Source organism: Carassius gibelio, chromosome A16, assembly GCF_023724105.1.
Source record: "Carassius gibelio isolate Cgi1373 ecotype wild population from Czech Republic chromosome A16, carGib1.2-hapl.c, whole genome shotgun sequence".
In the NCBI taxonomy this organism is placed as follows: domain Eukaryota; kingdom Metazoa; phylum Chordata; class Actinopteri; order Cypriniformes; family Cyprinidae; genus Carassius; species Carassius gibelio.
In genome coordinates, this window is record NC_068386.1 from 11,162,021 (window position 1) to 11,175,098 (window position 13,078).

Below are 13,078 nucleotides of genomic sequence, written 5' to 3' on the forward strand. Positions count from 1 at the left end.
ACAATAAAGTGTTAAAGAACTAATTTCACAACAAGGGTCCCATGAGCGGGCCTATGAGGAGAACCGTGGAGGGAAAAGGAAACAACAACAGAAAGCTGATTATGGATAACTACAGCAAAACCCCTCATATTGTCTCTAAGCAAACGTTAGCTCTAAAAAGGCCACCATACAACATCATGACAATATGCTTCAGATTATTCAATAATTGTGGTACATTTCGTCATTATTTCTCAATACGGAGAAGACAAGGGAGCCAAGCGTTCTTGGTGAAATCAAATAGAGAGCTCTAGGGCACAGTGAATGTTAAACTACATCACATGAGATACAGTCATGGCCAAAAATATCGGCACCTTTGGTAAATATAATCAAAGAATCCTTTTGATCTTGTATTAAAAATATTCACAAAAATCTAACCTTTCATTGGATAATAATAATTTAAAATGGGGAGAAATATCATTATGAAATAAATGTTTTTCTCTAATACACATTGGCCACAGTTAACGGCACCATTTTAATCAATACTTTTTTAAACCTTCATTTGCCAGTTTAAAAGCTTTAAATGTTCTCCTTTAATGCCTGATGAGGTTAGAGAACACCTGACAAGAGATCAGAGACCATTCCTTCATCCAGAATCACTCCAGACCCTTCAGATTCCCAGCTTCTCCTCTTCAGTTCACTCCACTCATTTTCTATAGGGTTCAGGTCAGAGGACTGGAATGGCCATAGCAGAAGCTTGGTTTTGTGCCCAGTGACCCATTTTTGTGTTGTTTTTGAGGTTTGTGTTTGTATTATTGTACGGTTGGAAGATCTACACATGGCCCATTGTAAGATTTCTAACAGAGTCAGTCACTTTTTTATTTTTTATCTGATGGTATTTGATAGAATCAAATATGCCATTTTTCTGAATAAGACGCCCAGGACCTCCAGCAGGAATATAGGCCCACGACATAAAAAATATAGCTGTATATTTAATTGTACACATGGGGTACTTTTTATCCCTGTGTTCATCAAACCCACCTCGAGTGTTTGCTGCTAAAAAGCTCATTTTTAGTTCCCTTTCGATACTTCACTCATACTGCGTATGGGGAAAAGCTCCTTTTTTCCTCGATACTGAAGCCTTTTTTCAATAACGCAGTGCAACTGCAGTGCCATTGGTTTAATCTGTAAACTTTTTTAAACCAATGACAGCGCTGCGTAGCTGCGCGAGCCTGTGGCGATGCAGCGCGCCAAAGCCCGCCAGAATGGGCGGGGCGAATGGCTATATAAGCAGGCAATCGCCAGAGGAAATCAGATCTTACTCCTTCAGCGACGACTTCACTTCGTTGGATCTCTGCTGAACGCCTTCGCCTGGAACGAGCTCTCGCCGTCGAAGAGGCACCGCAGCGGACCAGCTGAGACCGCCGACCGCCTGCAGCGCCGGCGTACTCGCAGACAGCCGCTCTCAGCGCCGATCTCGGGCCGCCCGCTTCCCGCTTCCGGCCGCTTCTCAGCGATCTCCTGCCGCCATCCGGCGATCCTAAAAGAGCTTTTTCCAGCGGTTTTCACCGCTCTAAAAGAGCGTTTCTAACGCCGTTTTAACGGTGACGGCCATGCCGCGCCACAGCTGTGGCACATGCAGAGCCCCTCTGCATGAGGACGACGGCCATGGTGAGTGTGTTTTCTGCCTGGGTAAACCCCACGCTGAGGCTGCACTCACTGAGACTTCATGCTGCTTTTGTGAAAGCATGAGTCTCGCCTCTCTGCGCTCGCGGATTGCTTTCTTTAATGAAAGTAATCCCGCCCCTCGCGCCCTCCCGTCTTTTTCCTCCCGCGAGCCGGCCAGGAAAAGACAGCGGGGAAGAGGGGCCCAGCGCCCGGATTTGGGTGAGCTCACGCCGGCTCAGCGCCCGCGTGCCTCACCCTCTCCAATGAGAGAGCCGTCCCCTGTCCTCTTCTCACGCCCAGAGCAGCGTCCCTCGGCTGAAGCGAGCGACCTCGTCTCTTTTGGCGGATCGGAGGACGAGCCGCTTGACGACTCCATGTCACTCGCGGCTTCTGAAACGGAGGACTGGGCTGGCGATTCTGACCCCACCCACCTGCCGTCACTGGAGCCCATCGACGCCAGAGCTGGGATGGATGCCAAGCTTCTCCGCATCCTCTCCAAGGCTGTTGAGGAACTCCATTTGGAGTGGGCCCCCCCTGAAGAGCCGACACGCAGCAGGCTGGACGAGTGGTACCTGCCAGGACGCCGCCAGGCCCCCCGCCAGCGACCTGCCCCATTCTTCCCTGAGGTTCATGACGAGCTGACAAAGTCGTGGCGCGCCCCCTACTCGGCCCGCCTACGCACTTCCTCTGCAGCTCTCAGCTCAGTAGATGGCTCTCAGGAGAAGGGCTATGAGCAATTGCCGCCCCTGGATGAGGCCGTGGCTGCTCACCTCTGTCCCCCCGCGGCTGTGGGCGCCACGAAAGCCACGGCCCAGGCCATCGGACGATCCATGGCCAACCTGGTTGTGCTGGAGCGCCACCTCTGGCTCAACCTAACAGAGATTAAGGAGAGCGACAAAGTGGCCTTTCTCGATGCCCCAGTCTCTCCATGCGGCCTCTTCGGACCAGCGGTAGAAGGGTTTACAGAACGCTTCACTGCAGCACAGAAGTCGTCCCAAGCCATGCGACACTTCCTGCCCAAGCGCTCCACCTCTGCCCCGAGTCGCCCCAGGACTGCGCCGACTCAGCACCAGAGCAAACCTGCCCCTTCTACCCCCCAGGCGGCACCCCCTAAGGAGCAGCACCCAGCTCGCCCCTCTAGGCGCGCTAAACCGCCTAGACGTCAGGGCCCCCGGCAAAGGATTGTGCTGGACCCGACGCCCTCTAAATCCTCCTGATCGTTGGGGAAGAAAGAGGAAGGGGCAAAGTCCCGCTGCGGCCGGACCACCCCAGAAGCTCTCTCGCCTGTCTGCTGTGCGACCTGGGCCCACTGTTGTTGCGTCCACGCAAAGCGCCGTTGTTATGGCGAACACAATAAATATTTCACATTTTCAAAAAGAGAGCACTTTTCCTCTTCCACACTCGTCGGTGTTCAGGCCCCTGATCAGCAGTCTGCCATCCGACACTATCCAGCCCCTTGTCACGCGGGCCGAGGCCTGGCAGGCCATCCCCGGAGTGTCCAAGTGGGTGTTGGGGATAATAAAACACGGATACTCACTGCAGTTCGCCCGAAGACCCCCGCGTTTTCGCGGAGTGATTCCCACCTCGGTAGAGCCGGACAATGCTCAGGTCCTCCGCACCGAAGTGATGACGCTGTTAAGGAAGGGAGCCATAGAGATAGTTCCTCCCTCAGACAGCGGGTCGGGGTTCTACAGCCGTTATTTCCTTGTCCCCAAGAAAGATGGCGGTCTCAGACCCATCTTAGACCTCAGACACCTGAACCTTTCCCTCATGAAACGGAAGTTCAAGATGTTGACACTGAAGCAGATCCTCACGCAGATTTGCCCCGAGGACTGGTTCTTCTCGCTGGACCTGAAAGATGCTTACTTTCACATCCAGATAGCCCCCCATCACAGACGATTCTTGAGGTTCGCGTTCGAGGGTGTGGCTTACCAATATACAGTCCTTCCCTTTGGGCTGTCTCTAGCTCCCCGCACTTTCACGAAGTGCATGAACGAGGCGCTCTCCCCTCTGAGACAGATGGGAATTCGCATTCTGAACTATCTCGACGACTGGCTCATTCTAGCCCAGTCACGAACCGAGCTAGACCACAACAGATCCATGCTCCTGAGCCACTTACAGTGCCTAGGACTCAGGGTCAATTTCGCCAAGAGCTCACTGCTCCCCAGCCAACGTATTACGTTCCTGGGAGCAGTTTTCGACTCCGTCAATATGAGGGCGGTCATATCACCAGAGCGCGCTCTTGTACTTCAGCAGCTCGCGGCCTCTGTCAAGAACAAAGCCTGTTTCCCTCTGAAGTTCTTTCAGAGGATGCTAGGGCTGATGGCTTCCGCCTCCCCAGTTTTACAGCTCGGCCTCCTACGAATGCGGCCCATGCAGTACTGGCTGAAACTCCGGGTCCCACCTCATGCTTGGCGGCACGGCCGCTTTCGCATCAGGGTCAACCAGGCCTGTCTAGCAGCCCTGGAGCCTTGGATGAACCCTGTTTGGTTCAGTCGTGGAGTACCCCTACAGGCGGTTTCCAGAAGGACGGTACTCTCAACAGATGCGTCCAACCTGGGTTGGGGTGCTCTGTGCGAGGGCAGACCAGCCTTCGGCTCGTGGTCGCACGAAGAAAGCCATCTTCATATCAACTGCCTCGAGATGCTGGCAGTGGAACGAGCCCTTCAATCCTTTCAGGCAATCTTGGAAGGGCGCCACATCCTAGTCCAGTCGGACAGCATGACAGTGGTGTCCTACATAAATCACCAAGGCGGCCTTTCGTCCAGCCGCCTCTGCGCACTGGCAAAGCGCCTCTTGGAATGGGCATTACCCAGGTTGCGATCGCTCAAGGCGACACACATACCTGGCAAGACGAATCTGGGAGCAGACATGCTTTCACGGAGCAATGTCCCCTCGGACGAGTGGATGCTCCATCCCCAGACAGTTCTCAAAATCTGGGAGATTTTCGGGAAGGCAGAGGTCGACCTCTTCGCCTCAGAAAGCAACTCTCATTGCCCAACTTATTTTTCAAAGGAAACAGATGCACTGGCCCACAACTGGCCCAGCCTCCTTCTTTATGCTTTTCCCCCGATTGCTCTGATCCCTCAGGTCATCAGACGAGTCAGGGAAGACAGACACAGAGTCCTCCTAGTGGCCCCACTCTGGAGGACCCAAGTTTGGTCCTCGGAGCTTTTCAGGCTTTCCATGAAAGCCCCATGGCTGATCCCCCTGAGGCGGGACCTCCTCTCTCAGGCGAACAGGACAATCTGGCATCCACAGCCAGAACTCTGGGCTCTGCATGTATGGTCCCTCGATGGGAGCCTCTGAGCCTCCCCGGGGACGTACTACACACCATTGCTCAGGCAAGAGCCCCGTCTACAAGACGCCTCTATGCCCAAAAATGGTCAGTCTTTGTTGACTGGTGCTTAGCACAAAACAAAGACCCTGTTGAGTGTGATGTATCTCCGATACTGTCATTTCTCCAGGAGCGTCTAGAAAAGGGTCTCACCCCTTCCACACTCAAAGTGTACGTAGCAGCCATTGCAGCATTTCATGCTCCTATTGCTGGCCAATCAGTGGGTCGACACAGCCTCATTGTGCGTTTCCTGAGAGGTGCTAGGCGGTTGAAGCCCCCACGCCCTCTTACCGTTCCCACTTGGGACCTTCACACGGTCCTTGGAGCACTCAAAGGACCTCCCTTTGAACCGCTGCGGTCAGCTGACCTTCGGCCCCTAACGCTCAAAACCGCTCTGCTACTTGCTCTAGCATCGGTCAAGCGTGTTGGCGATTTGCAGGCCCTCTCGGTGAGCCCTGCATGCCTTGAGTTTGGGCCCAATGACTCTAAGGTCATTTTAAAACCCAGGCATGGCTACGTACCTAAAGTGCTCTCGACGCCATTCAGAGCACAGGTAATTTCCCTCTCAGCTCTGCCTCCGTTGTCAGGTGAGCGGGAGCTGGATTTACTCTGCCCAGTGAGGGCTTTGAGAATTTACATTGAGCGGTCTCAGCCGTTCAGGCAATCTGACCAGCTTTTTGTCTGCTTTGGTGACCGCACCAAAGGGTCTTCGGTCTCAAAGCAACGCCTCTCGCGTTGGATAGTTGAAGCTATCGCTCTATGTTACTCCTCTATGGGCCTTGAGTGCCCCATAGGAGTTAGAGCCCACTCTACTAGAGGGATGGCCTCTTCATGGGCCTGGTCTAGTGGTGTCTCTATCAAGGACATCTGTGAGGCGGCCGGCTGGTCCTCGCCGTCCACTTTTGTCAGGTTCTATAACTTGGATATCCCGACCTTGCATGCTCGGGTTCTTTCGGTTTGATACGACAGCCTCTAGCAGACTCTGTCATCATACCACCTCCAGGGAGCTAGCTCCCTCTCAGCAGTGTAGCGTCAAGGGTTCGATGGCTCCGGCCCTCTCACTTATCCTCTGGACCCCAGGGTGTTCAAGTTAAGTCTTGTCGTTCCCTACCGTGGCACGGCGCGGTTGAATTCGTTCCCCATACGCAGTATGAGTGAAGTATCGAAAGGGAACGTACTCGGTTACGAACGTAACCTCGGTTCCCTGAGATACGGAACGAGTACTGCGTTATATGCCGTGCCACGAGGCTGCGGGTTCAGTGTCGTCGCTTCAGTCGTATGACCTGATTTCCTCTGGCGATTGCCTGCTTATATAGCCATTCGCCCCGCCCATTCTGGCGGGCTTTGGCGCGCTGCATCGCCACAGGCTCGCGCAGCTACGCAGCGCTGTCATTGGTTTAAAAAAGTTTACAGATTAAACCAATGGCACTGCAGTTGCACTGCGTTATTGAAAAAAGGCTTCAGTATCGAGGAAAAAAGGAGCTTTTCCCCATACGCAGTACTCGTTCCGTATCTCAGGGAACCGAGGTTACGTTCGTAACCGAGTACGTTTCATCTATAGAAGGCAGTCCCATTTGAAGTTTCAGTCATGTCTCATAACTAAAATTATTTTGAATAGTTAATGGTAAAAATGCTAATATTGGTCATGTTTTTTGTTCTATTATTTAATTTAAAAACATAATGAACTGAATACATTTCTATGCAGGGTTAGTAGTTATTATAACTAAACTCAAAACTAAATCTAAAAACGTGTTTTTGCTTGTTTTTGTTTTTGTACAACCCTGTGTGCAGTCAGAGAAACATTTCTTCTGGGCTGGGAGGTAAACAAGAGGTCATGATGTAGCTGCAGATGCACTGATCCCTGAACTAGCATGAAAAAGAAAACTTTTGTAAGGTGCATCGTTCTTCCATTTTTACTTAGCGGGGAAAATTGCATTTAGTACGTGATCACTCCAGTGGCGAATGAATGACTTCAACTGAACATTCATTCACTGCCTGGGGTTCATCAAAAGAAATCTGTTGAGCTGTGAAGACACATAAGTGATGGAGAGCACTGAATAGAGTGACTGAAATAAACATACGTTAGAAATCTCCACTCAGAAGAAGGACAATACCAGCTGATTTGGATTTTGACTGGGGGGAAATGATGGAAGAATAACTGAAAATGAGGGAAATCTACAAGATCATCTCTCTCACTCTCTCTCCATCTGCAAAAAAGATTGACTGGTCTGAGCTTTTAACTTTTCATCCTTACAACTGCTTGTTACCACCACCTTCTGGCATATTGATGTTACCTGCAGAAAGATTCTCTTTTGACATCCATCTAGAATGCAAACCCCAACACGCAGCCAGTTCTAATGATTTCATTGGTCATGTTAATTGCAGTGCTGATCACCCACACAACACTGAAACAACTAGGCCTGCAAAATAGGCCTACCCCTGCATGACTGCATGATTGACTTGACCAGTGAAATCAGTTGTGGAGCCTTGGTTTGTGCTTAGTTGTATAATAACTTCATAAAATAAATATCACTATCCCTCATCTTATCTAAAGGTGTGATGTTTGCGAATTATTGCTGGCAAAATCCATTCTTCCATTTGGGTGCATGTAACTGCACCTTAATAAAGACTGCTGAAATGACTCAAAGCTTGTCAAAGGAAGCTCTGACAATGTTCTAGTGACTTATAAGATCTGACCACCTGGCTGATGCAGAGGAGCTTACAAATAAACAATGTTGCGTTAATTGATTATAGAGCTCTTTGTCTGTAAATCTGTTGAGGTGTGTATTTGCTTGTGCCTTACTTAATTTCATTTTCCCACTGCATGGTAAAAACATCCTTTTCTTGTGTATTGTGTAAGGAATTCTACTGTTTCTCAGACTCATTCCCTGTTGCCAAGACAGAGTTTCTCTATTCCCATACAACAGGCTTTGAGGGTGCATTGTGGGTATTTTGAGAGAAGGGAGGCATTACCACAGTTTAGCAGCACTTTTATCACATGCAGAACTGCTGGGGCACAGAAATTCAATATTTCACACTGAGCTGAAGTCGCCTACCTGAATTCTAACCAGGGGATTTAAAGCATAGAGACAATAATCGATCTTTACATGTTTAACAGATGCCACAAAAAGAGAAAGAAATAGCAATAAATCTGAGAGCTCAATCTCATATGTAGCAATCATCTTTGCTCTAAGGAGATTATGGGAAAGATTATAGATATCCTCCCTTATTTATGATGCTCTCTGTACCTGTTGTATTCAGGAAACAATATTTCCCTGCAGTGCAAACTGTACTGTTCTGCCTGTCAAAACAGATGCATGAAAAAGACAAACAAAAACTTGAACAAAGTTGGGATGTTTTGTTATTTAATCATCATGTCTGCTAAAGTCTTATTGATTCTGATCTGTTCAAAAGCCCTGCGTTCATCTAACTAGCATCTATTTCAGACACTTCAATTTACTTTGACGCCAGCATTCGTCAGAGACTGGAGCTCTGATACTGAAGACGCTAGCACGCTGAGCCAAAAATAGTCGTTTCTGGTAAAATAGTAAGTTTGGAAGTCGACTCCCAGAAACCAACTAATTGGACTGTAATTCAGCATGTCAATAGCGAGGGAAGAAAATAGCGGCAGCAATTGTCCATGAATGGTGCGGTTGAAAAGAGAGGGAGAGTCCGTACCATCTGCAGGAGCTTCAGCTGGCAGCACTCATTGAAACGAAGAGGCTGGATTGCTCTGCCAAACTCACTTAAGCATTCAGTCAGAGGGAGACACTTCAATTAGCTCAACTCAGCTGAGTCTGATACGCATTGTCGCTATCAAAGATAAATAAATAATAATGAATCCATCAGAAGTCCACTGAAATGCATGTTGTCGTTGCGTGCAGAGGCCCAGTCCGATGAGACAGAACCTGCAGAGGGCTGTAGAAACACATGGTGCCATTTTGCGTTCTAGTCATGGGTGACTGAGCAGGCAAAGCAAATTTCCTAGGACCTAGAATCAATCAACGTTAGCACTGATGGCCTATACTGATGGAGCGACTTCCCTCTCATTCAGAGAAGACATTTAGGCCCATAAGAGAGAGCAATGGCACTATAAATTTAACATGAGGCCCCTGAGCATCGCTGAATGAAAGGAGAAAGCCATTCTGATAAACACACAACTCTAACGAGGAGACAGTGACACCGTGGGCCATTTCAAACACACACCACCACTGATTTTAGAGATGTAGGGATTGTGTAGGGGGCCTTTCAGTGTTTTGATTAACACCAGTTCTTTTTTGTCACATACACATTCCTGAATTCCTGAAAGGTCATAAAATGCAACATTACAAACTGATGCAGGAACACACAATGCATTGAGAAAGGGAGGGGTACTGAACGCAGTCTTAAAACATTAAATCATAAAAAAATAAATAAATAAATAAATTATATATATATATATATATATATATATATATATATATATATATATATATATATATATATATATATATACGTATATATATATATATATATATATACGTATATATATATATATATATATATACATATATATATATATACATATATATATATATATATATATATATATATATATACATATATATATATATATATATACATATATATATATATATATATATATATATATATATATATATATTAGGGGTGTAACGGTTCACAAAATTCACGGTTCGGTTCGATACGATACACTGATGTCACGGTTCGGTTCGGTTCGGTTCGATACGTTTTAGATACAGCAAAATGTAAAAACATCTCAACTTTTCAGAATGCCGCAAGCGCACCGCGGGTCATGTGACAAGAACCAACCAATCAGCTTCATCCTTTCCCGTAACAACGTTGAGAGCTCAGCCAAGATGAAGGAACAGCTGATCATAGTTGTATATGGATTGCAATTTTGAAATAAATTCAGTAGCAGAGCTACTGCAAGCGATTTTTAGAGCTGCAAATCCATTTATCCTTCGCTGAAATTTCCGCGTCTCATGGAGAGAGCACGTCATTGTTGCTTAGCAAAGACAGACGCCTCAGGAGAAAGACGCGCTTAGCGTTTTCCATGCGTTTTTAGGCACGATATGTGAACGGCCCCTAAGGCGCTCGCTCACTCAGCACGCGCTGAAGGCTCGTAGCAAAATGTCTAATGCATTTAACAGACCAGAAATATAAGATCCTAAAATAACCAACAGGTCTGGTGTTTGGGTTGGATTCCCTGTAAGCTATAGTGTCTAAATGCTGCAGGGATAGTTTGCTGCGTGCATGTTTCTCCTTTTTTTCGTCTTTTCCCAGATAGTACTGACGCATATATCCCAGATATTCCCGCTGGTTTTTTTTTTTTTTTTTTTTGTAATCCCGCTGGTGTACCCTGTCATGTTGCAGATGCGACATACCGTTGTTTTTTTATCCACCACTCTCTTGCCATCACCATTATAGCTTAAAGGGAATCCAAAGTGCACCCAAACACCAGACCTGTTGGTTATTGGAGGATCTTCTCATTTCTAGTCTGTTAAACGCATTGGCTATTTTGCAACGAGCCTTCAGCGCGTACTGAGTGAGCGAGCGCCTGCTGAGTAGCCTAACATAAACATATAAGATGGTGTTTTTTTCTTCTTCGGGAGTGTCAGGGGCGTTGCCTGTTACGTTGTTTGGGTTATTGGGCTACCTTGTTGAACGCATATCATTATATTTCTTTCTTTCTCTCTCTTTTTTTTTTTTTTTCAAATATAATTAATTACTCCAACGAACCGTTCGGTATACATAATGCGTACCGCGTACCGAACCGAAAGCGTCGTACCGAACGGTTCAATACGAATACGCGTATCGTTACACCCCTAATATATATATATATATATATATATATAGTTTATTTATTCAATATAAAATGTATTCCACATAAACATTTAGGTTACAGCTAACATATAATATGGAACATGAATGAGGATGATTTTTTTTACTGTAAAGGAGCAATTAAACTGTCTTTATGAGTAAATCATTGAGTCATTCATTCATGCATGCAATTTGTTCAAACCGCTGATTCATTCAGGAGTGATGTAAATGGCTCTCTTTATGAATGGGCCGCTGGATCATTGGTTCACACGATTCGTTCAAAATGCGGATTCAGTCAGAAACAAATCACAGCGGTTGTAAGAGATGCATAACATTTACTTTGGCCTAATAGGTAATATTTTCATGAGCAAAATGCAAAAACAGACAATATTGTGTTTAAACTATAACAATATAAACTTTACTTAACTTTTGTAGCTATAAAATCACATATCTCTCACTGTTGGTGAGGTTTTTTTTTAGAGGCATATAACTTCTTTAATGGACTAATCATGCAGTGAGTTGTTGCCCTGCATCATGTTTGACAACAGTCAACTGTATGAAATTTAGGATGATGACCTGTACTGGTCTTTAATCACGTAATTTTTCCATACTTAAGTAATTAAATTAACGTGTCAAATTGACAGCTCTAATAATTAATATTACTTTTATTCTGCAAGAACATTTCATTGAATCAAAAGTGACAGTAAATAAATGTAAATTAAAAAAAAATCTTGAACTCCCTGTTAATCAAAAAATTCAGAAAAAAATGTATCTTGATTTCCATAAAAACATTAAGAAATTCAACTGTTTTCAAAATTGATAATAATAGGAAGTGTTTCTTGTGCATCAAATCAGCATATTAGAATGATTTAAGGATATGACACTCAAGACTCAAGTGTCAAGAGTAATGACACTGAAAATGTAGCTCTGTAATGACATATTGACAAAGTGGTAAAGTGGTTAATTTAACTTGTCAATTTTTATTTTATTTTATTTAACTTGTTACAATTGCCTATTTAAAATCGTATGACAGAAATCATCCACTCATGTGGCTCGACAGCTTATTAAAGTTACACATTTTGATGTTAAAGAGCAAAAAATGTAGAAGTGGGAGAAGGTTTGGTGCCATCCAAGCTGTCACAAATTTCACGGCAGTAATTACGACCTTCAGCTTCTTAATGTTGACAGCGTGGCTCTAATTGCTCTCGCTGTAATTGTTTTATGGCTTTTTTTTAAGGGCAGGAGAGATAATGAAAGAGAAGTGATCAGCCATCTGTGCAGCAGGTAGCAGGGCCCATTCTCCTCAGGAAAGAGTAATGTTACTACACCAAATTATAGGGACAAATAAGTCGTTTTAAGAGTGCCAAGCTGGTGAAGAATTACTGCTTCATTAAAATGACACATACGGATGAATTATGAGAGTCTGGTGAAGTCAGCCATCGGTTTCAAAGATTATGCATCATATTTTACAGCCACAATTAAATTGCACGACAGTAATCAATATGAGACCTTTGAAAAATGATGTCTTTAATAATGAGATACAAGCATGCTCATTTGCTCTCATGCATGTGCGCACACACAATTAAAATCTCATCAATCATTTTCTCTTACATACTGTGATCCCTGACTGCTCCAGACTATATCACTGCTGATGTTTATTGGTTTGCAACTTTTATGGAAATTGATAACAGATAGAGAGCAAGAAATTATAAGGAGAAAAACAAGAATGTTATTGGCAAATGATGCAAGCAAGACTTGAACTCACATAATCAGCCCAAGCATCATAGGTCCATGAACTTGCTGCTAGGCCATGGTTACACTCGAGTAAAAAACGTATATATTGGCATCCTATATTGGATGGTTCTTTGAAGAACCTTATATGTATAAATAACTAAGAACTTTAAGATCTTTTTCGTTTAACATTCTTTGGGGAACCCAAAAATGGTTTTATGGCATTGCTACAAAGCTCCCTTGGAAACTTTCCTTTTACAGTATCAGTGTATGACCACATTTTAGCTCTTACCTTTAGTTTTGTCTAATTTCTTTTCTCCTTTCATTCCTTTTTTTCTCTTTCGTTTCCATATTTTCTTCAGATTACACTTTTCCCCCCTTTCCTTTCTTTTTTATCCTGTTTCATTGCATTTTCCCATTTTTTTTCCTCATTCATTTCCATTTCCTTTTCTCTTTTATTGTCTTATTCATTTCCCTTTCTCTTCCTGTTCCTCTACAGTTTTTCCAATTTGCACACTTCCCTTT